The 24872-nt window shown below is 43.6% G+C and overlaps 1 long non-coding RNA gene across 1 annotated transcript; it reads left to right on the top strand.

The window, feature by feature from the left end:
- Positions 1 to 1992: 1992 nt before the first annotated feature.
- On the top strand, positions 1993 to 14322 carry LOC116973506. Its single transcript, XR_004412069.1, has 3 exons — positions 1993 to 2003; positions 7377 to 7383; positions 14265 to 14322. It is a non-coding gene; the product is annotated as an uncharacterized LOC116973506 (long non-coding RNA).
- Positions 14323 to 24872: the final 10550 nt, after the last annotated feature.

Raw genomic sequence — 24872 nt, 5'->3', positions numbered from 1 at the left:
CCAATAAGTCTTGTCTATTCGGGATGGTGATACAGGGTTCTAATACCATGTTCAGTATCACTGGGAACCATGGTTGAGTAGGCCAATCGGGTACTACCAAAATACCAGACGCAGAGTCTTGCTGTATTTTCCTTAATACCCGACTGATGAGGCAGAAAGGAGGGAATGCATAAATAAACAATTTCCCCCAATGCAGCGAAAATGCATCTGTCGCCGCTGCCCCAGGGTCTGGTTCCCACGAAACATAGTTTGATAACTGGTGATTAACCCTGGATGCGAATAGATCGATATCTGGTGTTCCATATCGTGCTGTAATATCAGTAAATACTTTTTTATTCAACATCCATTCGGTGTTTTCATTAAATTTGCGTGACCTGGTGTCTGCCACTAAATTTAGTTTACCTGGTAGGTAAGTAGCTGATATCTCTCTGGATACACCACTGCCAAATTGTATTAGCCAGATTGTCACATGATGTCGATTTGTTTCCACCCATGTGGTTGATATATGCTACCACAGTGGTATTGTCAATCTGTAGTCTAACATGCTGGTGATATGATCCAGTACAATATGACTTTAGGCCATAGAATGCACCCAACATTTCCAGGTAGTTTATGCCCAGTGTTAGTAATAATGATGCCTCCTGAGCAGTCCATCTACCTCCACAGCTGGAGATGGAATTGGTGGCACCCCAACCAAGTGCACTGGCATCAGTTTGTAGCACCATAGAAGGGTTGCTGATAATGATTGGATTGAAACAAAGCCAAATGTTATCTATGCACCATTTTAGTTCCATTATAGCTTCGATTGGTAGCTTCATTGGTCTGTCAAAATGACCAGCATTGATTTTGAGTGCTTGTATTTTTGCTCTCTGTAAATTTTGGTAATGTAAAGGTCCAAATTGTGTGGCTGGAAAAGCAGCCACCATTTTGCCAATTACTTTTGCTACCAATCTGATGGAGGGTTTACTGATGTCAATGCGGTTATTGCAAGCCTCTATTAAGTCTATAGCCTTTCCCTTTGGCAAAGTCACCGACATGTGAACTGAGTCAATGGTGAACCCCAAATAGTCCATAGTAGTGGAAGGCGTTAATTTAGATTTAACTGGATGGTTAATAAACCCCAGTTTTTCAAATAACAGTTTTGTGGCTGTTACAGTTTGTTTGGCCAATTCCAAAGTTTTGCCCACAATTAGTATGTCATCTAGATATGCCATGACCATTTGTTTTTGTTTCCGTAGAAACGCTAGGGTTGGTTTCAACATTTTAGTGAACAGCCTGGGGGCTGATGTTAAACCATTTGGCAGCGCTCTATACTGCCAGCGCTGTCCCATCCAGTTGAATTTTAAGTAACATCTGTGGTCACCTCGTATAGGCACTGAATAGTAAGCATCTTTTAAATCGATGCTAGCCATGAAGTAACCTTTCGAAATCAATTGTTTAGCAGTAACAAACGTTTCCATTTTTAAATGAATATATTGTACAAATGTATTCAATTTGGTCAGATCTATGATGATGCGACAACCACCATCTTTTTTGTTTTTGGTAAAGATATTGGACACGAATTCTAGCGGTTCATGTTGGGATTTTTCAATTACCCCTTTTGCGTAAAGCCGCTCCAGTTCAGCATGCGCTTCTGATATTTCTTTACCGGAAAGTACGAACATTCGGTTCGGTATATGTTGAACTGGAGGGCTGTACTTGTGTATAAATTCTATTGTATATCCCTGGATACTGCTTAAAATATAAGTATCGGTAGTTAACATACTCCATGCATCCAGAAAGGAGTGTAATCTCCCCCCAACCTCCATGCTCCCTGGAATTTGTAGGGAACCAGACCCACCTACCTCCATAGTTACCAGTGGCAGGTTTACTTCTTTTTGTAAATCCTTCATTGATGTTGAGGCGTCGGTGTCTGGGTTTGTGGTTTGGTTGAATTGAATTGAATTGAATGCCTTTATTGTCATTCAGACCTTACGGTCTGAACGAAATGGTTGATGTTGGAGGTTTGCGTATCTTCCAAGAAGGCCGGCCTGGGCCATGGCCAAAAAAAGACGCATGTTCGGTGTACCGGACCTTCGAGCTTTCACCATTCGGTCTTGTTCTACTGGTGGGTGCGTAAGGGTGCTGTCTATGGCCGTAGTGGGTTTTTGATGAAGTCCCTTTTATAGTCCCAGGGTTTTTGCTTCCTCATCGAGCTCCTTGACTTGCTTTGATAGGTTACCTCCAAATAGTAGTATTGGTGGTTTTATGTTTCCAGGTTTGCACAGACCCGCGAATTTTGGGTTTAAAGTAGGTCGGATGGCACTCTTCCTGATGCTGTTTATCTCATATTGAGTTTTGCAAAGCAGTGCCAGTGCATCCTGTTGGTCCTGGGACATGTCCTTCTCATCCACTGTGCGGGTGAATGCTGTTATCCCTGCTGTTAGGAGTTTTAATGCCTTTTGGAGTTTGATATCCATGCCTCTAACTCCTATTCCAATATGTTTCCATATACAAATATTTACTACAGGAACATTCAGGGATATACGGTTACCCGGTGCCAGGTGCCTTGATGTGGTGTCCAATACAGCCTGTTCTTGTAGCTGGTTAAAGGACATATAATCTATACTGGCAGCTAGTTTTTGCTCCAGGTTTTGGCCAGTCTGGTCTGGCTGTATGAAGTTGGACACCATGTCCAGTAGATTTTCACGTTCCTGCACCCCCTGCACACTTGATTTCTCTTCTGCAAACCCCTCTTCAGGATCAGCCCACTACTGACCCCCAGTGCTCCCCTCTGATGAGGGAGAAGCACTGTGCAGCCCTACAAGAGGTGCTGCTGTGGGTTTTACATGGAGCCCACAGTGACTCGACTCCATCTCCTGGAGCCTGTCACGTTGGAGCAAATGCTCCACACACCGCTCCATCCGGCTCCAGCGCTCACGGTCGCTGGCCACCCGCGGCTGTTCAAAGTCGGACTCATCTGAGTCCACGACTTTGTTAGTTTTTTGTCTTGCCTTACCGCCAGGCCGCGGAGTGGATCTGGCCGGTGCGAAGGCGACATCAGGCACAGCTGATCCCATTATAGGTGATTCAAGTGCCGCTGGCCTCTGCTGGCTGCCCGCTACTCCGCGGTCCTCCCCCACCAGCTTTGTCGCAGCCCTCGTTGCTTTCTTCAACTTGTCCATGCTCCCCACCTGTAAATCGGTATGGGAAACACAAAAAGACCGCAGAGTAACTCTTGCCTGCAGGTTCCGGCTTTTAAACTGCCGCTGCGGGGGAACGTCGTTCCACCCTGCCTGACTGTTTCGCAATGTGTGTAGCGATATGACACGCATGCGTCCTGGCGGGGTTCTTCACGTAGTCACTCACGTGACTCCGAAGTAAAATAGAAAAGTATATCACAGGAACAGAACATTTAGCCGACAATGTCTGCGCTGAACATATTGTAGGTGTCAAGTTAAACTAATCACTTCTGCATGCATGTGTTCCATGTCTCTCCATTCCTCTCATATCTGTTTGCCTATCGGCGTAGGCTCCTCACCTAAGGGAAACATTCTCTCTGCATCTGGCTTGACAGGTCTCTTGGAACTTTTGCATACAATGGTATTTTTATTTAGTTTTAAAGATACAATGCCCACTGAGTCCATGCTGACCAAAAATGACCCTGTACTCTAGCACTATCCTACACACTAGGGACAATTTACAATTTTTACCAAAGCCAATTAACCTACAAACCTATACATCTTTGGAGGAAACCCACACAGTCACATGGAGAATGTACTAACTATGTGCAGACAGCATCTAGGATGAAACCCAGGTTTCAAGCGTTGTAAGGCAGCAGCCCTACCGCTGCGCCACTACGCTGACCTAGATCTCTCCTCATCCTTCTAAGTTCCACAGAATATAGCATTGCTCTACTCATTTTCTCTACATCTGACAAATCATCCTTCCGTCGTTCACATGCATGCAAAATCTCCAAAATATCTGGTTACATCCATAACCAGATGAAATAATTCGGAAAATAATCTGGGATTGTCTTTTAAATGGTACTGCTGAAGTTCTTCTCTGCTACCTAATATCATCCTTATTTTAAGATTAAAAGAGGACATGGCTAGTGTGCTCCAGCCACCCTCCCCACTATAAGTAAAAGACTCGCCCCGCACCTCTCCTTTAAACTTTTAATTCAGCATCTGATGATACAGTCTATCCCATCTCCTGACCACACTAGCATTCATGACTAGATTTTGCTGGAGAGGGAGCATATGGAGTGCACCTCTGTAATCAAGGGCATCCACAACCAAAGAATTCAAGACCGCCTGAACTGCATTGTTGCCCAAAAACATTCTGATTCAACTGCAATTGACATGCTGACTCATTTCCATTCTTTAGACTTTATTCCAGATACACCTCCAGATTCAGGGACAGTTTCTTCCCAGCTGTTATCAGCAACTGAACACTCGCACCAACAACTAGAGACCTGTCCTGAACTAATATCTACCTCATTGAAGATCCTCGATAATCGTTGATCAGATTTTACTGGCTTTCTCTTGCACTAAACATTATTCATGTTATTCACTTTATCATCAGCCACAAGAAACCTCATGGTCGGGTATCGAGCCAAACCATCTCCAGATGGCTCAAGCAGGTACTGGGAGCTGCTGGAGTAGATACTGACGTATATACATCTCATTTCACCAGGGCAGCATCCACATCGGCGGCTAAAAGGATGGACGTGCTATTGGACCACATCCTGGCTACAGCGGGGTGGTCCATAGAGAAGTTCCAAACGTTCTACGATAAGCCGTTCGTAGAACCTGTTTTATTTGCAGAAAGAGTTTTAGAATCTGCAAATATATAATTTAAGCCCCGGGAAGCATTATTTTCATTTTGTTATTGTTTAATAAATACCATTATTGTTTTACAAACAGATTCATGGTTGATTACGATAACATACTTCCTCCCTTGAATGACTTCGGCAGCGAGTGAAATATGAACTGTTACACGGTTTGAAATCACAGAGCTTTAAAATCTTCATGTAGTCACTCACGTGACTCCGAAGTAAAATAGTAAGATTAAACGAGAACTTACCAGTTTGAAGTTTGATCTGTATTTTATGAGGAGTTACGATGAGGGATTACGTGCCCTCCGCTCCCACCCTCAATTATAGAGATCAACTGGTATCTTAGTTCTCCTTTTCTATACTATGTTTATTTCAATTATTGTGTTTCCTGTGATTCCACACCATTGCTTTGAAGTATGTTGTGCATGCATGCTGGATGGGTTCTTCACGTAATCCCTCATCGTAACTCCTCTTAAAATACAGATCAAACTTCAAACTGGCAAGTTCTCGTTTAATCTTACTATTATACTTCCTTACTTGTGTAAGAAGGAACTGCAGATGCTGGATTTAAACCGAAGATAGACACAAAAAGCTGGATTTCCATCAGTGGGACAGGCAGCATCTCTGGAGAAAAGAAATGGGTGAAGTTTTGAGTCGAGACCCTTCTTCAGACATAATTCCTTACCTCCTGTTTCTCTGACTTTTCCTCCCTCCTTTCCCATGCCCTTGGGTTTGCTGGAAAATATTGCTCAACTTGTATCTGCTAGTTCTGGGCATTAACTCTGTTTCTCTCTCAATAGGAACAGGCTTTTCATCCCACAATCCCTGTGCTGGACATGAAGCCAAAAACTAAACAAATCCCCCGACCTGCAAATGATCCATATCGGTCGATTTTTATTTGGCTATCTTACATCCCACTATCGTATCTGCTTCCATCACCACTCCTGGCCGTGCATTCCAGGCATCTAACACTTTCCATGTAAAATACTTGCCCCTCACATCTCCTTTAAACTTTCCCTCTCTCGCCTTAAACCTATGCCCTCTAGTATTTGCCAATTCCACCCTTGAACAAGATTCTGATCATCCACCCTATCTGTTCCTCTCATAATTTTTATAATTATCAGGTCTTCTCTCAGCCTTTGACACTATAGAGAAAGCAATTCAAGTTTACCCAACCTCTCATTACAGTTAATGCTCCCTATTCCAGGCAGCAATGAGGTAAAATGAAGAAATAAGAGATTACAGAAGCTGGTATCTTGAGCAAAAATCAAATTGCTGCAGGAACTCTGTGGGGGGAAATGGAAGGCAACATTTTGGGTCGCGACCCTTCTTTACACCGATGGAGCAATTTAGTTTAGTTTAGAGAAACAGGCACTTCGGCCCAGCGAGTCCGCACTGACCAGCGATCTCCGCACATTAACACAATCCAACACACATTAGGGACATACACATACACCAAGCCAATTAACCTAAAAACCTGTACGTCTTTGGAGTGGGGAGGCAACCGATGATTTCGAAGAAAACACACGATGTCACGGAGAGAATGTACAAACTCCATACAGACAGCACCTGACAGAACCCGGATCTCCGACGCTGTGCCACTGCGGCAGAGGCCGGAATAGGAGGGAGAAAGCTAGAAAAGAGAGGTAGGGATGGGGGAAAGCCTGGGGAAGGATTCAACTTTCTCTCCCCTATTCCATCAGTCTAATGAAGAGTCCTGACCTGAAACATTGCCTGTCCAATTCCCTGCACTAAAGTACTCATTTAGTATCTTGCCGTAATCCTCTGACTCCAAGCATCAATTCCCTCCATTATCTTTGAATGGTCCTACCTTCACCTCAATTACCTGGTTACTTTGAAGGTACGTTGCCTGAAGTAATACTCGCTGTTCTGAGTAAAAGATGACAGGCATCTGTCAGGAATTTCTCCCATTATTTACAAATTTTGACCTTTCAATTAGCATCTCAGAGGAGAGTCAATTATTATATAATATCTCACATTTTAATTGCAGATTAGGTACATCAAAAATTAATCTCTGACATTAGACAGATGATAAGGAAGCCTGTAACAAATTAAATAATTCTACCATTGTATAATCAATATTTATTAGTGTAATTTGTTTTACTTGAGACATTTCATAAGCACAAATGTGATGGGTTAAATGTGTTTTTTTTAGCTGAGTTATAAATTCAGTACTTTAGTGCTTTGCTCCAACAAGAGCACTTGATGCATTGCAAATGATACTTTGAAATTGTTCTTGCAGCGAGCGAGGATGCTCCCGGCAAGCAGACCCAACTCGCCCGCCGCAGACGGACCTCAGAGAAGGACCCACCCCACACGGACCGACAATGGAGGACCCACCCGGTAGGCTCAGCTCCGCCGGGACTGGGAACCTGCTTGAAGTCCTGCGGTCGGTGGGACCTCACCCAATGGCTCGGCGGTCGACATGATCAGGAACCCACCCAAAGGCTAGGCTGCTGGCGTAACTGCGAGGGAGTGGGAGAAGTCAGACATGAGGAGATAAGACTGGTAAAAACATAGAAACATAGAAGCATAGAAAATAGGTGCAGGAGTAGGCTATTTGGCCCTTCAAGCCAGCACCACCATTCAATATGATCATTGCTGATTATCCGAAATCAGTACCTCGTTCCTGCCTTCTCACCAAATCCCTTGTTTCTGTTAGTCCTAAGTTCTATATCTAACACTCCATTGAAAACACCGTAGGAGGGTGAACTGTGGTAATATCTCCCACAAGTCCACACCCTTTCAACCTTACAACTTCCCAAATCCCCAGTCACTCAGAAATCAGAGTACTCCAGCGAACAATCAAACACATCCAAACACAATCAAGCACACTCCCACACTCATTTAATCCTCAATCAAAACATCCAAAAATGATCTCCAGACTCGTAAGTAACACAGTCCACAAGCAGGATTACACACCACCTATTACTGTCAGGCACAACCACACTCCTAAATAAACCACAAACATTTGTTTATTATAAATTACGCACTCTAAGAAATCTTCCTCGCGGCGCAATCAATTAACGGGATGACTGTTCCCCCGATGCAGCGACCAAAAGAGTACAACCCCTGATCGAGCCAACCTGATTCAGATTCTTACAATATGATCATAAACAAATACAAATATTTAACTCAAACACACTCTTGCTTCAAGTCTCTAAATCCGTAAACACTCGCACAAGCAGCAACACAAATGACGGTCCGTGGACTTAACACGATCTAAATCTTAACTTTTAATTCTTAATATAGTCTAAGTTTATTTACATACACAGAATATTTACAAAATCCGGATCCTATGACAATACGAAAAACTTAATTTTTACAATTTACAAAATGATTAAAGCACTGGTGCACAGTTCACGAACACTCGATCTCGACGCCGTGTCACGCAGTTTTCACGCAGTGTACCTCTCCCTCTGATAACAAAGATTTTCCCCTTCATAGTTTATGCTTTGCTGAGGGGTACTACTCCTTAAATGACTAATTTTCCTCCCGAATGTTACTATCCCTCTGCTAAGACTGAACTTCTATAGGGGGACCTCTAACCCTCCTTTCTAAGTTCCACAGAATTAGGGACACCCTTCGCTATTCGGATAACTTTTCATCAAGTAAATCAAGTTCCCGTCTCTCAGGTACTCTTCAGGTACTCAACAATCGACCAGAGGGTTACTATTAACTGTTGATCAGCCCCTATTCGGAATCAATCACGGACATGCACCAACTCCAAAGTTCTATATACAGGAATTCCATTTCCACCTTACTGGCAGAACTTCAATATGGAATTCAGTATTTGAAAATTTGGCTTTGCAAATAAAGACTCGAACTCGAACTCCCAATGCGTATCTCTTCTACTACGCGGGCTCTCGAATCAAACTAAAATTGCCCAGTTGAATTCTTGAACGGATTGTAGTATTCCGGCCAATCTATACTCTGGCCATCCAAGCCTAGTGTCTTTATGAGGTTCTTCGTCCGTCATTTCAGGAAGAGACTCGGATACCTTCACGCAGACACTCCTCTCCGCTGGGCACCAAGGATTCATCGCCTAGCCACTTCGTGCTGTGAGTTATCGATGCCGATTTTCAGAGTGCACCTTTTCAATTTGTGCTCCCGGCAAAGATCCGATCGAAGGTCAGACCTGTATTTTAATACCCCATAAATTTGGATACCAAGTCAAACCCTGGGCCACTCCTCGCTCGATGAAGCGCGTTTGGCTCTCGTTGAAGCAGCTGCAGTCTGCCAACTACAACCAAACCCAGGAATGGGCATCTAACCCAACCCCAGCAGGGCCTCTAACCCCACCTTGGTTTTATGGGCCCCTAACCACTCCCCCGTGCTTGCTAGACTCTGTTTTAATGATCTCGATTAGACCCTTTCCCAATGATCGATTCACTCCGAATAATGAAGTGCCGAAAATCATTTTGAAAACCGCACCGTGGGTCCGATTTCTGCACTCGCGATCGAAACAGCTCAACACCCTTGATCGCAAACGTGTTTGGGGGTCTTTTGAGATCCCGGATGAGCCCCCAATGTAAGTTGCTCATTTCTAAGCTTCCCCCCCCCAATCTAGTTTCAGTAAAACACTGAATCAAGCACTTGAAATAACTAATCTTTATTTTAACAAATGCTCATTACAGTTCAACTACTGTACCTATCCCACCGTGTGTTCGATCCCCATATCTGCCTGCTCAAGCCCTCTGTGCCTCGCTCAGAGACACTCCATAAAGTCACGCAGTCCCAAGCGCTTCCCCAGAAGATCGACGCTGGACCTCGTGGCAGCGGACTTTTATATGTCCCGGGACCTCGAGGGGCTGAACCACATGGGGGTGGTCTCTTAATAATCCAATTACAGATATCGATTAACCCCATACATAACATACATTTCCCTAACCCAATAATATAGCAGCTCAATACATTGTATTCAAACCAGACTTTGCAAGGAAGCCAACTTAGAAACATATACCCTGATCTGCCAGAAACCCAGACAAGGCTCAATACCTCATCCAATCAACACTCGGCAAAGTTGAACTCTGCAACATAATGTACAATTATTTACAAGGTGTATGTTTGGTTTGCAGCCATCTAATCCATTCTATGCATTTTGCACCTAATTGACAGGGTCTGCAGATGATCTTATTATTTTCTTGCAAATTGTATCTAGGCTCGAGTCACACTGGCACCACTCCGCAGCTTGTCCCAGCTCTGCAGAGAGCAATTCCAAATTGACCAAATCTCCCACCAGCCCTGAAGCTTTTCCTCCATTTTAAAGTCCTAGCCTCTCCACTCTAGCCAGGATTAACAATGGATAGGAATTGCAAACTGTAGTTATTTTTCTATTGAAGTTAATTAGGGGAGATATAAACTAGAGTATAAAACAAATGTCAGATATGAACCCATCCAGTCCCAGTATTTAGGCTAAAATGTGGGAAAAAGTGTGTCTGAAGGTGCCTGACAAAGTGAATGAGACTGACAAGATGAGAGGGGAAAGATTTAATTGGAACCTGAGAGGCAATTTATTTCACACAGAGGTTTGTGGACTTATGGATGGAACGAGCTGCAAGGGAAGGCAGTTGAGGCAGGTACTACAACAGTTAAAAGACATTTGGACAGGTACTTGGATAGGAAAGGTTTAAATGGATATGTGTCAGACGTGGGCAGGTGGCACTAGGGTAGATGTGTATCTTGGTCGGCATGGGCATGTTAGACAGAAGAGCATGTTTCCATGCTGTGTGTCTCTTTGATTTTATGCTTCTATGACAGGTACATCTTGATATTGTGTGACAAGCAGAATCTGTAATTACTATTGTTATATCAATGTCCTTGTTCACCAGTCACTGTAAGTAAGCATGCAGTGAAGAAAGCAAATGGCATGTTGGCCTTCATAACAAGAGGAGTAGAGTATGGGAGCAAAGAGGTCCTGCAGTTGTACAGAGCCCTAGTGAGACCACACCTGGAGTATTGTGTGCGGTTTTGAACTCCAAATTTGAGGTAAGACCACAACCTATTAAGGGAGTGCAGCGTAGGTTCGCCAGGTTAATTCCATGGCTGGCTGGACTGTCATATGTTGATAGAATGGAGCGGCTGGTTTGTATACTCTGGAATTTAGAAGGATGAAAGGGTATCTTATTGAAACATATAAGATTATTAAGGGTTTGTACACGCTAGAGGCAGGAAACATGTTCCCAATGTTGGGGGAGTCCAGAACCAGGGGCCACAGTTTAAGAATAAGGGGTACGCCATTTAGAACGGAGATGAGGAAAAACTTTTTCACACAAAGGGTTGTGAATCTGTGGAATTCTCTGCCTGGCAGTGGAGGCCAATTCTCTGGATGCTTTCAAGAGAAAGTTACATGGAGCTATTGGAGATAGTGGAGTCAGGAGATATGGGAAGAAGGCAGGAATGGGGTACTGATTGTGGATGATCAGCCATGATCACAGTGAATGGTGGTGCTGGCTCGAAGGGCCGGATGGCCTACTCCTGCACCTATTGTCAATTGTCTATCATCTCTATTGACTAACCTGTACATATCAGTCAGTTTTCTATCACCTGTCTTATAATAGGCAAGCTACCCGATACTTCCCAAAACCCACTCTGGTGGCAATCTTTGAATTTGATCCACATTGGCAATGACTGCATCGCAAATCACAGAAAGGTCTTTAAAAAGTGTATCATTTACAGTTTCTTTGAATTTCGCTGTACATGAAACCAGGGATGTTGAAGAAGCCCAGAGAGCTTAGACATTGGTAAGGGAGGGCTGACTATTTAAGTCTGGGATGAGTTTCATTTTCTTTGCAGAGAGGGTTTATAACTATTTGGAAGTCTTTGCTTTAGCAATTAGTAGATGTTTGACAAGTTTGTATTTTCAAGCCTGGCCTTCATAGAATTTTGTATACAAAAGGAAACCAGGACTTTGGATGGGAACACAAACCTGAGGAAGTGGATCAACCAGAATCAAAATGCAGGTTTAGTGTACGAATACAATGTATAGGAAGGAAATGCAGATGCTGATTTATACCAAAGTTTAGTGTAGTTTAGAGATACAACGCGGAACCAGGCTCTTTGGCCCACCTATTCCGCACCAACCAGCAATCCCCGCATATTAGCACTATCCAACACACACTTGGGGCAATTTACATTTATCCCAAGCCAATCAATCTACCAACCTGTACGTCTTTGAAGTGTGGGAGGAAACCAAAGATCTCGGAGAAAACCCGAGCAGTCACGGGGAGAACGTACTAACTCCCTCCCTATGGACAGTTCCCAGAGTCGGGATCAAATCCGGGTCTCTGGCGCTGTAAGCGGTGTAAGGTGGCAACTCTATGGCTGCACCACCGTGCCGCCCTGGATAGACATAAAATGCAGCATCTCTGGAGAAAAGGAATAAGTGATGTTTCAGGTTTCTTCTTCACCATTCTTCAGACTGAGTTGTTCAGGTCTGGGTTCTTCAGACCCGGCTAAATGCATGATTAATGGACATTTGTCATGACCTGCTCCTGCTCTCTTTATTCCATTCCCTTCAAGCCAATCTAACCTTGATCCTCAAAAGTCATTGCCCTCTTCTTCCGATAGAGTACAAATTATTGCCATCATCTTCTGGATATATACTTGCCCCCTTCCGAAGTCCACACATTTTGGAGAGCAATTGAAGTTTAAGCAAAGAACAAAATCTATCGGTCATAAAACCAAGCAAATGTTCCAATGAGTGATAGGCTGAATGTTGGAACAAATAAATCCAGGCGAGATATCGGAGGGCAAGCTGAGCAACATAAAATAAAACAAATCAAATCTTTTGGCATTCACCTTACCGTGAAAAATCTAAGTTCCCACAAAACCCAGCAATGCCTTAATTACATTTCTCCCCCCATAATTTATTGATCCTTTTCTCTCACCTGCTTCCATATAAAATGTTCCTACCTGCGTAACAGCAAAATTGGGAAATTGCAATGTTGTATGTCGTTTTTGTACACTTTGAGATTGCTACAATTTAGACCTCAGGAGGTGAAGTCAGGGAAATGTATGGAGATGATTTGTAAAGATAAATTCCGGTTGAGAGTATCAAAAGTTTTTATTCAGTTTATAGTCTTAAATCTAATACAGAATCAGAAAATACTATTGTCACCTAAAGACATTTTCCAGAATGAAGAGATATAAAAAAATACACATTGAACATGCCCAGAAGTAAAAATGGCAATGTGCAAGCAAATCCACATCAAGAAGTCTATCCAAAAACGTGCAAGGAATAACAAGTATTATGAAAGTGTTCTTTTTAGATTCAATTGATGTCTCCAGGGGACATATTATTCTGGACGATATGACAACAAGGTTAGTGACCCAGGTTTTAATTTTAATATCCAAACAACATAAAGGCATTTTTTTTATTTGTGGTAACTATAATGGCCCAAGGTAAAATATTTTCTGACTGCCCTTTCATAACTATCATTGCTTTCAAATTTAAATTGCAAATGTATTTACACAGTGGGTACATTGTATGACAGCTGGAAAAACTCCTAACTCTAAATAAACATAAATTAAATCGATTTTTTATAATGAAGTATTTAGTTTATGTTGATGAAACCGAAATCGAACTATTTCTTTGCTTTTTTATGCTATTTCCATAAATATTTCATAAAACATATGTCGTTGTAAGAAAGGTGAAGTGCATTCTCAGTGAAGAATGCTGATGTTGATAAATTCCTCTCAATGTATTTAGTGGCATCGCTATTTTACTTCCATACTTTGTTTCCGCATTGATAAAATGCAGCCAATACTGAAACCAAGATGCTCAGTAAGCCTGATTAAATGTGTTCAAGCAGTGTCTGAAGTGTTAAAAAATACAGGGGAGTGTGAGCAGGTTGATATGATTCCTTCAATAAACTGGCATTGTGCCTCAGTATTCTGTATGTTATCCATGATGGTCATTGACACTCCTTGCATAGTAATGCACGAAAAGGAGCAGAAAGAAATGGGTTTGAGGTGAAGTTAGTCTGCCATGGTAGTTCACATCTTGCAATGAAAAATGCTTTGAGAAACAGATAGATGGTAAAAATGGAAAAGTTTAGGTCATGCACAATAAACCTAAAATTGGATTTTTAAAGTGCCGAGTAACATTGTGAATCTTATTTATATGAACTTTGCGATTGTATCTGATAAAGGTGCTGGTGAGGGATTGTTGGCAACAGTTAAATGACGTGGAACCGAAGGCCAATTATTTCCTGGATTGAAAATTGTTTTACATGGTGGGATGCACAAAATAAGGATAGTGAGCAGATACTACAATTGCAGGATTGGTATTGGTTTAAGTATTGATTTATTACTGTACATGTACTGAGTTCGGGGGAAAATGTTTTTGGTGCTAAACAGAGCATGATTACAATCAAAACCACACACAAGTACAATAGGTAGAGCAAAGTCAAAGGAAACAGAGTGCAGAATATAGTGTCACAACTACAGGGAAAATGCAGATTTAAAAAGTGCAATGGCCACAACAACATTGATTGGGAGATCGGGACTACTCCTTACTGTATGAAAAGGTCCTTTCTAGAGTCAGATAAGTCAGTCAGTGGGGAGAAGTTCTCTGAATCTGGTGGTATGTGCTTTCAAGCTTTTGTATCTTCTACCCAATAGGAGAGCAAAGAAAAGGGAATTATTGTGGTGAATTGTCCTTGATTATGTTGGCTGTTCTCCCCAAGCAGGGTGAAGTGTGGATGGGGTCAATGAGGGGAAGGAGGGTGGTGTGTGTGTGTGGTGTACTGAGCTGAGTCCCACAACTCTCTGCAACATTCTGCTGCTAGGGGCCGAGCAGTTGCCAAATCAGGCCGTGATGCATTCTGGTAGGATGCCTTTTGTAGTGTATCTATAGAAATTGATGAGTCACCAGATTATCACGAGCCTCAACTGCTGGACTGTCAATGATATGTTGTGTTTATTAACAATATAACACCATGATGATGAGGTAGAAGGCTACATAACTAAATTTGTTAATGAAGTAGTGATTAGTTTATTATTGTGCTCATGAAGTAAAGATATATCACATCATACATAATGATGAATCATAAAGATAGATCACATCATATATAATGATGTCATAAATATATCAGTAGTGAAATAGGTTGGAACACATACATTTCAATGAAGGCAAGTTTGAGATCATGCACTTTAGACATAAAAGATGCAAAAGCAGGACAATAAATGTAATCATATCAAACTAGCTTCTGGGCAACACACAGGTTAACATCAAGAGTTTTCTATACATCTATTCATCTATTTCTAGTGGCAGATAATTATGGCTATTTTCCGGTCCAATTTTGTCGCCCAGACACTTCCAGCAAAGATCGTACTTGGATGAATGACATGATGTGACAATTAGGTTATATTGTTCCAAGGCATGCTTGCTACATTGAGACCAGATAACAGGGATGATATCTCTAAAGTGTGGAACCTTGCAGAAGGTCAAGAATTCATAAATGAAAGCATCAAATCTGACTTTTCAGAAGTCTTCTCCACATCTTTGAATGTTTTCTTTCTGGAAGTATCTGTTGAGCACTCTTCTTACCAGTGTCCAACGTACTGCACTCTTCTGGCTTTAAAAAAAAATAGATCCCATCTGCCCAATGCTACTATCATCCCACCTCACTGAGAAGGAAAATCCAAATCAGGTAAAGGAAGAGCAGAACTATCCATCATGCACTAGCTCAGCCATTGGTCCAGGACATGTCATAGAAGTAGAACAGAGGTATCCACTTTACTTCGGACAATAGTAGATGGAAGTTAGGACAATGAACTGGGAATCGTAGAATGCTATATCCCTGAGCGCAAGATCACACTATTTATTCTTGGGAAGACTTGGATGAGTGTAGATGAGAACATTTCACTTGGTGTTTGGGGTTTACATACAAAACAATCTCTCTCTATTACAAATTGCCCAAGTTGGGAGACACTCGTTCTAGGGCAGATGCATCCTGTCCTAGGTCAGATGCTCTCAGATACAAAGCATACATTGTTTTTAAGGACTGAAGAAGGGTCTCCCATTCCTTCTCTTCACAGATGGTACTCGTCCTGCTGAGTTACTCCAGCTTTTTGTGTCTATCATTGTTCTTTATACTACCCCTTACCTTCCCCACCCCCACTCCATTATCTCTACCATGCATGCACAGTGAGTACATGCAATAAAGGAATTCATGTTTACCATACTGTACTCTACTGTGCCATGTGCTATAAAAGCTGGGAATAGTTATGCCTTACCATCTATGTACGATGCTAAATCTCCACCCCCCTCCCTCATCCCAATGCTGAACCCTGTCCCCCCTTCCCAAAGTCTGTGTAATTGTTGCTAGGCAGTAACCAGAAAGGTCCACTTCAGGTAATTTCTACTTGCAATTGGTTATTTGGTTACTGAGACTGATACAATCCAGTTTCACTCAGGTTTCAGTGAGCCCCCCCTTACCATCTGCCTTAGTGCAAGGTCTTCTTTAACACATTGTGTCCCTTTACAATGAGGACCACAGTAATACAGTCTACTTGAGAATATCATTTGAATGTGTTTGCCAGTCTGTCTGTCCTACCAGAGAAAGTATCAATGTGCACACAACAATCTCTCACATGACTGTTAGCAGATCTTTGACAGTATGATAGGAAGCAGGTCAGGAGGTGCTGTCATAGTCATGATGCCACAGCCCATTTAGCGAGCTTCTGTTACTGAGGTAGCATGATGAACATCCAGAGCCAGCATACCTCAATGGATTCCCAACAATTAGTGTTGATGCTGATGTCATCCAGGCTTTGGCAGTTGTTTGATAGATGATAAGCATTTGACGGCCTAGGCCTGAACTCGCTGTAGTTTAGAAGGATGAGGGTGAACCTCACTGAAACTTACCGAATAGTGAATGGGCTGGATAGAGTGGATGTGGAGAGGATGTTTCCACTTGTGGGAGAGTCTATGACCAGAGGTCATAGCCTCAGAATTAAAGGACGTACCTTTAGGAAGGAGGTGGAGGAATTTATTTAGTCAGAGGGCAGTCAATGGATATTTTTATGGCAGAGGTTGATCAATTCTTGATTAGTATGGGTGTCAGGGGTTATGGGGAGAAGGCAGGGAAATGGGGTTGAGAGGGAAATATAGATCAGCCATGATTAAATGGTGGAATAGACTTGATGGGTCGAAAGGCCTAATTCTGCTCCTATCACTTATGAACTTATGAACGTTATTCGGTAGTAGACCACAATTAAGTCCAGACAACTGCTACAGAATATTGTGCAAGTCAGGAGACACATATAGCAGCAATGCAATCCAGCTTCCCGAGGACTGGAAGCATAGGATGCCTTTTTTCCAGGAGAATGCATGCAGCTCTGTGGAACAAGTAACCATTGTCTATTTGCAGGATGTTGGAATTTGTCAGGGTGAAAGTCCATTATTAACGTTCGCTCATGTATCCCATAGCCAGGCAACTGAAATCACTGAGATTCATTCTCTCCTGACTGTGTCCAACAGGAACAGCTGCTGTTTTACCCACAGAAAGGAGCAGCCCTCCAAGCTGTGGGTTTCAACATGTACCTGTGCATTGGCCACATCTACTCCTCACAGAGCCTGATGACTAAATAACATTTGATCTAAAGATGCAAGCAGCCAGGAAGTTGCTGGAAGTTACTGACTTTCCCATGGGTTTTCCTGATCTAAGCATATAGATGACCATTTAGTGGCAAACAGTTTGGCTTTCATTAGTTTCTGCTGGCATTAGCAGGACTAAGCTAGTTCCACATTGATTATCTTGTTGGCAGAGCAGTAGGACCATGTTGAGTCAATATACATTCAATTGGAATAGCAATGTTTGGCATGTTTTTTTCTGTGTTCAAGTTGGATTCTTGATGGTGAGATATAACTATGTAAGTCCATTTAAGAATTAGTGCGCCTTGCAAGCTCTCAGCTCCATAGCAATAAGAATCAGTTGTCACCGATCAGTGGGACAACCTGAGAGCGGTAGCCTTTGCAACAATATGTACAGATCTCATTTCACTGAGGCAACCTGAAACACAACATGACTGCCAGCTCCCATCCCATGAAACTTGATAAGCTTGCCATCTTCTACACATGCCGTGTAACTTCTCCAACTGATGATCTACGCCTAAGTTTAGTTTAGTTTAGTCTATTGTCACATGTACCGAGGTACAGTGAAAAGCCTTTTGTTGCATGCTATCCATTCACCGGAAGAGATAACGTCCTTTATCCTTGAAAATTATGCAAGAGTGCCAACCCAAAAGTAACTACAGGCAAAATGAGGTGTTGATCATCCATTGCTCCCTGAACTAATCCTGGATGTAAGAGTGTGAGGGAACAGCAAATGTCATCTCCATAATTTGGGCAACCAAAGTCAGAGGGGATGACTGAGCTCTCCCTGAAGAGGTTTATGGATCCCTCTCAAAGTTACATTGGAATACTTCAGACTTCAGATTCTTGGACCCGTGATGTAAGAAAATATCTCCTTGTTTTCTCCATTGGGGAGGTTCTGCAGGCATGGGTCCTTCATACCTTTCTCCTTTGGGATCCCGCAGAATGTCCCTCCTGCTGGAAACCTTCTGCTCCAACAGAGATCTAACACAATCATCAAATAAAGCACACTGCAATTAGGCAATAATTGGAGAAAGAACAGTAGCAATTGACACCACCTATTTATCCCTGGACCATGATCTTACAGAAAAGCACTAGGCCACTATCTCTAGCACCATCACTGACCTTATCCACTCCGGCTCCCTGCCCTCCCCAAGCCTCCAACCTGATTCCCCAGCCCCGCACCGCCCGATTTTACCTTCTCCCCAAAATCCACAAACCTGACTGTCCTGGTAGACTGTCTCTGCCTGTTCGTGCCCCACTGAACTTATTTTCACATATCTCGACTCCATCCTATCCCCCCTGGCACCTCAGACACCCTCCCTCGTCTCCGGGCATTCCGTTCTCTAGGCCCCCATCCCCTCATCTTCATCATGGATATCCAGTCACTCTACACCTCCATCCCCCATCAGGAGGGTCTCAAAGCCCTCTGGTTCTTCCTCGACCGGAGAACCAACCAATCCCTGTCTACAAATACTCTCCTCTGCCTAGTGGAGCTGGTCCTTACCTTTAATAACTTTTCATTTGACTCCTCCTATTTTGTCCAAATCCAAGCGTAGCTACGGGCATGCGCATGGGCCCCAGCTATGCTTGCCTCTTTGTAGGGTACGTCGAACAATCCTTGTTCGAGATGTACCCAGGTCCCATCCCCGACCTCTACCTCCGCTACATCGATGATTGCATTGGTGCTACCTCCTGCACCCACACACAACTCACTGACTTCATCCGCTTCACCACTAACTTCCATCCGGCACTCAAATGCACCTGGACCATTTCCGACACTTCCCTACCATTTCTTGACCTCATTATCTCCATCGCAGGTGATAGACTTCTAACCGACATCCACTATAAACCCAGTGACTGCCATGGCTATCTACACTACACTTCTTCCCACCTTGCTTCCTGTAAGGACTTCATCCCCTACTCCCAATTCCTCCGTCTATGCCGCATCTGCTCCCAGGATGAGGTGTTCCACACCAGGGCATCGGAAATGTCGTCATTCTTCAGGGAACAGGGGTTCCCTTCCCCTACCATAGATGAGGCTCTCACCAGGGTCTCTTCAATACCCCGTAACAGTGCTCTCTCTCCCCATCCCCCTACTCGCAACAAGGGCAGAGTCCCCCTAGTCCTCACCTTTCACCCCACTAGCCGTCACATACAACAAATAATCCTCCGTCATTTTCGCCACCTCCAACGTGACCCCACCACTCGCCACATCTTCAAATCATCCGCCCTGCCTGCTTTCCGCAAAGACCGCTCCCTCCATAACTCCCTGGTCAATTCTTCCCTTTCCTCCCACACCACCCCCACGCCGGGCACTTTCCCATGCAACCACAAGAGATGCTACACTTGTCGTTTTACCTCCCCCCTCGACTCCATTCATGGACCCAAGCAATCATTCCAGGTGCAACAGAGGTTCACCAGCACCTCCTCCCTCATCTATTGCATCCGCTGCTCTACATCTATTGCGTCAGCTGATCTACATCGGTGAGACCAAGCGTAGGCTTGACGATCGTTTCGCCGAACACCTCAGCTCGGTCCGCATTAACCAATCTGATCTCCCTGTGGCTCAGCACTTCAACTCCCCCTCCCATTCCGAATCTGACCTTTCTGTCCTGCAAGGTCATGGCCAGAGTGAGCACCACCGAAAAATGGTGAGCACCCCTAGCGGCATGAACATTGACCTCCAATTTCTGGTCGCCCTTGCTGTTTCCTCCCCTTCTCAGCTCTCTCTCAGCCCTCTGGCTCCTCCTCTTTCTTTCTCCTTTCTTCTCCCCCTCCCCCCCCCCCCCTCCACCCTACATCAGTCTGAAGAAGGGTTGTCTATTTCCTTCGCTCCAGAGATGCTGCTGCACCCGCTGAGTTTCTCCAGCACTTTTGTCTACCTTCGATTTTCCAGCATCTGCAGTTCCTTCTTAAGTCATAGCTAAATCCTTTTCACTCTGGCAGTCGGCTTGTTTGCAACCATAATGCATACCAAGGAATTTCAGGCTAAATTACACATAAATCAGGAGCCAAAATGTCCAAACATACTGTATACTTTACTGTCGGCACCTCAAAGGATTGGAGAGATGCCACCAATGCAGTCTCTAAAAATTATCCAACTTCACTGGAAGGACATAAACCTTGTCCACCTGAAGTTTTAATGGCCTGTCCCAATTGGGCGTCATTTGCGCAACATAATTTAGCCGTCAGGACATATAACACACGCATGGCGTGTGGTAAAGCGTGATGGCCTAGGTAGTGACTTTTTTGATTTTGGGATTCACAAAATCTTTGCGCGCCACCTGTGTGATGGGCAAATGATGCCCAAGTGGGACAGGACCTATACAGTACGTGCACTCAATCAGTTCCTTTGGGCAGGCCAAATCATTGATTTCCCTCCACCTCACATCTGAAAACAAACTCCCAAAATTGATTGATTTTTCTCAGCTCATTCATTGGCAGTGATTACCAGATGGACAGTGGACTATTCTACTTGAAAAATTCCCAGACTCCTGGGAATCTGCCCTTCGGAGTCTGAAAAAGAATCCCGCCCCGAAACACCGCCCATCCTTTTTTTTCATAAATGCTGCCTGACCCACTGAGTTAATCCAGCATTTTTCATCTATTTTTGGTACGAGCATCTGCAGTTCTTTGTTTCAATCCCAGAAAACTTTTATCAGACAAACGTAATGTATTTTGTGAGGGGGAATATTCCAAGTAAGGAATGCACAAAGTTTGTTGTAATCTGTGCACGTTGCATGCACTAAGCTCTTATATCCACAGCATTGGGGACAGTATTGCTGGGTGCAATTTAGTGTGAACAATTTTGTAGTTAAGGGTTTCTGGTGTGTTTATGTTATTAGTCGCAGGACTGGGATTTTGTTACGAGTTCAAACAGAAATCTCTACCTTGGTTCCTTGGAATGCGTGATTTGCTAAAGGGCATCTGACAGAGGATAGAAAACATATATCCGTGCAGATGAAAAATCACTTCTAGACAGATGCCTGTAATCCTTTAATGATTCCTTGCTGTCGGATATTGAGATAGCTCACTGTGGCTGTAATTAGTCTTGGTGACTTACCAAAGCCACACAAAAATGAGACATGATGCATCCACCATTTCATTGTAAGTCCAGCGATATATTAATATTCAAAGTAGTGCATTTCTCAATGACGTTGTTACAGACGATTGAGCCACATGTATTAAATTATTCCAGACTTGGCAATGATCAGAATGTCTTTTCTCCTGAAGCACAATGCAGTGGTCAGCTTAAAGCTTTATGCAATTATGCATCCATCACACAACAACAAGATTATTTGTCAAGGATGAAGCCATTAATTTCTCAGATTAACAGACTTGCAATGTACTCCTACTAATGTGGACATCATAAAATCATGCAAATGGCATTGCTGGCCAAAAGCTTCACCCCAAAGGCCAACCTACCTGAAGTGAGCTGAAGGCCAATGCTGAAAAGAAGCATGTTTCATCCTTCCACGTGTAGAATGATGAATCAAAATCATGGACCGAGAAAGCAAATCACACTTAAATGGTGATTTAGACAAAAATGCTGGAGAAATTCAGAGGGCGAGGCAGCATCTATGGATCCATAAATGCTGCCTCACCTGCTAAGTTTCTCCAGCATTTTTGTCTACCTTTGATTTTTCCAGCATCTGCAGTTCTTTCTTAAACAATTGGTGATTTAGGTCTGTTTACACTGATGTGGAGATTATGTCACTTTATGTTAATTGGACTTTGTAACTCCCCATCACGACTCAGGGGTGCTGCAAGCATTAATTATTGGATCCACAAATATTTATGTGAAATAAAGTTGGCTTCACTGACAATGACCATCAAGTCCTGAAGGGGAAAGCGAGCTCCGGCTGCAAGTACAGGGGAAGCTTTGCATTTGTAGGTAGCAGCCAGCAGTATGCTGTTGGCCACAGAAACATTGCCTGATACAGCAGTGATGATCGATTGATACTTTATCTTCACGTGCACTTGGTACAGTTAAATTCTTTGTTTTGCATACAATATGTGATGTATATGTAATGTAAATGCCAGTGCCCCTTGAGGCCAAAAGCAGAAGCTGGCAAATGTGCCTGTGCCTCGTGACTGAGGTCAGGTGACCTTCTAGAAGTTTCCTGTTTGTGCAGATTAAATCCTTATTACAAGATGTCGGACGTGTATTCATTGTGGTAGTCACAACAAGGTCTTACGGAAAACATTACATGGTGTCAGAGGAAAAAACTAAAGTAAAGAATGTCTGGTCTCAAGCCAGCAGGACAGCTCTCCCTGCAAGGGAACTTTTCCAAGAATTATAAGGACTGGATAAGAGCATTCCAGCTGTGTGAACAGAACTGACAAGTAAGCCAGATCAGATTTAGTGTGCAACATTCCTCCATATCACGGGGCCGGCCGCTCAGCAGAGTTATGAGACCTTTCAGTTTGCCTAGGAGGAACGTGACAAAATACAACCGCTGAAGAATTAGTTTCAGACATAATGTGAACCAAAAAAAGGACTTAACTGTCTCAAGATACATCTTTAATACACGTAATCAGCGGCGAGGGTAGACCTTCTCCAGCTACCTGACTGCAGTGAAGTCTTTAGCCAAAGATTGCGAGTTTGGCATTATCCATGATGCATTGCTACGAGACAGAATTGTCTGCGGCATCACCAGCTCCGGGAAAACTACTACAATGCGATGATTTAACACTGGAAAAATGCAGTAACATGTGTCTGATAGCTGAAGCATCAGCCGAACAGATGAAGCAGATTGCCCCAACCGCCATCGATACCGAAGAGACTGTTGATTACGTGAAACGGGACAGCGACAGTTGGCTATTTGGGCCGAGGCAGGGATTCGCAACCCAGACAATCACAGACATAAATCCGTGATTCTGGTAATGATACCGTCTGCCAGTCATGCACCCGTGGGCATAAAGGCAACTACTGCCCTGCTCAGTACATGAAATGTTATACCTGTGGAGAGATTGGACATCTTTCCAGATCCCCTGACTTCCCGGTAAATAGAGCCCCCAACAGCCGCCCACGTCCCCAACAACATGACCGGCTAATCAGACAAAAGGCCGGGGACTGGAGCCATGACGTCCATGACGTCGAGTTCCAGATGAACACTTTACCGCTGCTTGAGCAGTGGATGATGATGTTGATGTATTCTACATTGGCGCCGTGACTGACGCCGTTATAGAGTCGACGCGTGAATGGGTACAGATGTGCAGCATCAACAAGGTGAACATTGAGTTCAAACTTGACTCTGGAGCTCAAGTGGACATCCTGCCAGAGCACTTGTTCAGAAAGACTGGTCTTGCCTTACTGAACACGAACGTGACACTGAGGTCATACTCTGGGCATACAATGAAGCCTGTGGAGCAGGAAAAGGGGAATGTCAAAGTAGGTAAGAAAGAATACAGGGTTGTCTTTCAAATAGTGAGGGGGAATGTGAAACACATTTTTGGGAAACTAACATGTAAAAAGTTAGGGCTTGTTGTGCGAAAGGAGGCAGTTGATGGCGTGAGTGCGAGCCCATCATACACCGCGAGGATCATTGAGGAAAACCGCAAGATTTTCCAAGGGGTGGGAAGGCTAAAAAGACATGAGTACAACATAGCGCAGCAAGAGAACGTGCAACTAAAGCAAAACCTGCCCCGCACTATCCTCTATAAAATCAGGGATAAGGTAAACGCCGAATTAGAGCGCATGGAAAGCTTGGGAGTCATAAAGCCTGTGAGCGAACCGACGGATTAGGTGAATTCAATGAGTATGGTTAGCAAGCCTAATGGCGAAGTCCGCATATAACTTGACCCATGTGACCTCAATGTGACCATTCGTAGGGAGCATTTCCCGATGCCAACGTTCAAGAACATTGCAGCCCGCATGCCAAATGCAGAATGGTTTTCGAAATTTGACGCTACTGGCAGTTCCCACTGAGCGATGACAGCTCGTGTCTGACCACATTTAATACTCCCTTTGGGAGATACCGATACCTCGTGCTTCCATTTGGAATCTCATCCGCAAGTGTGATTTGGCAGCGGGCGATTCAGGAAGAGTTTGGCGATTTACAAGGGGTGGAGATAGTCGCTGATTACATTCTTGTTTGGGGTGTGAATAGAGCACAACATGACGCAAGGGTGAAAGCCCTATTCGAACGGGTGAAAGAATCCGGCCTAAAGCTCAGTGCCCAAAAGTCGGTAATGCACTCAAACGAGATTGAATATATGGGACACGTCATCTCGCAAGCAGGCGTGTCACTAAACCCATCAGCAGCATGCTACAAATGCCATACCCGACAAACAAGGCTGAAGTACAAACGTTCTTGGGGATAGTGACATACATGGCCAAGTTTATTCCGAACCTTTCAGAGATCACCGCCCCACTTAGACAGCTAACAGAAAATGGAGTAGCATGCCATTTAAAGCAAAAGCACA

The sequence above is a fragment of the Amblyraja radiata genome, chromosome 1, assembly GCF_010909765.2.
Source record: "Amblyraja radiata isolate CabotCenter1 chromosome 1, sAmbRad1.1.pri, whole genome shotgun sequence".
Taxonomy (NCBI): domain Eukaryota; kingdom Metazoa; phylum Chordata; class Chondrichthyes; order Rajiformes; family Rajidae; genus Amblyraja; species Amblyraja radiata.
Note: the sequence above shows the minus strand (reverse complement) of the source record. Positions and strands in the feature narration are given on the sequence as shown.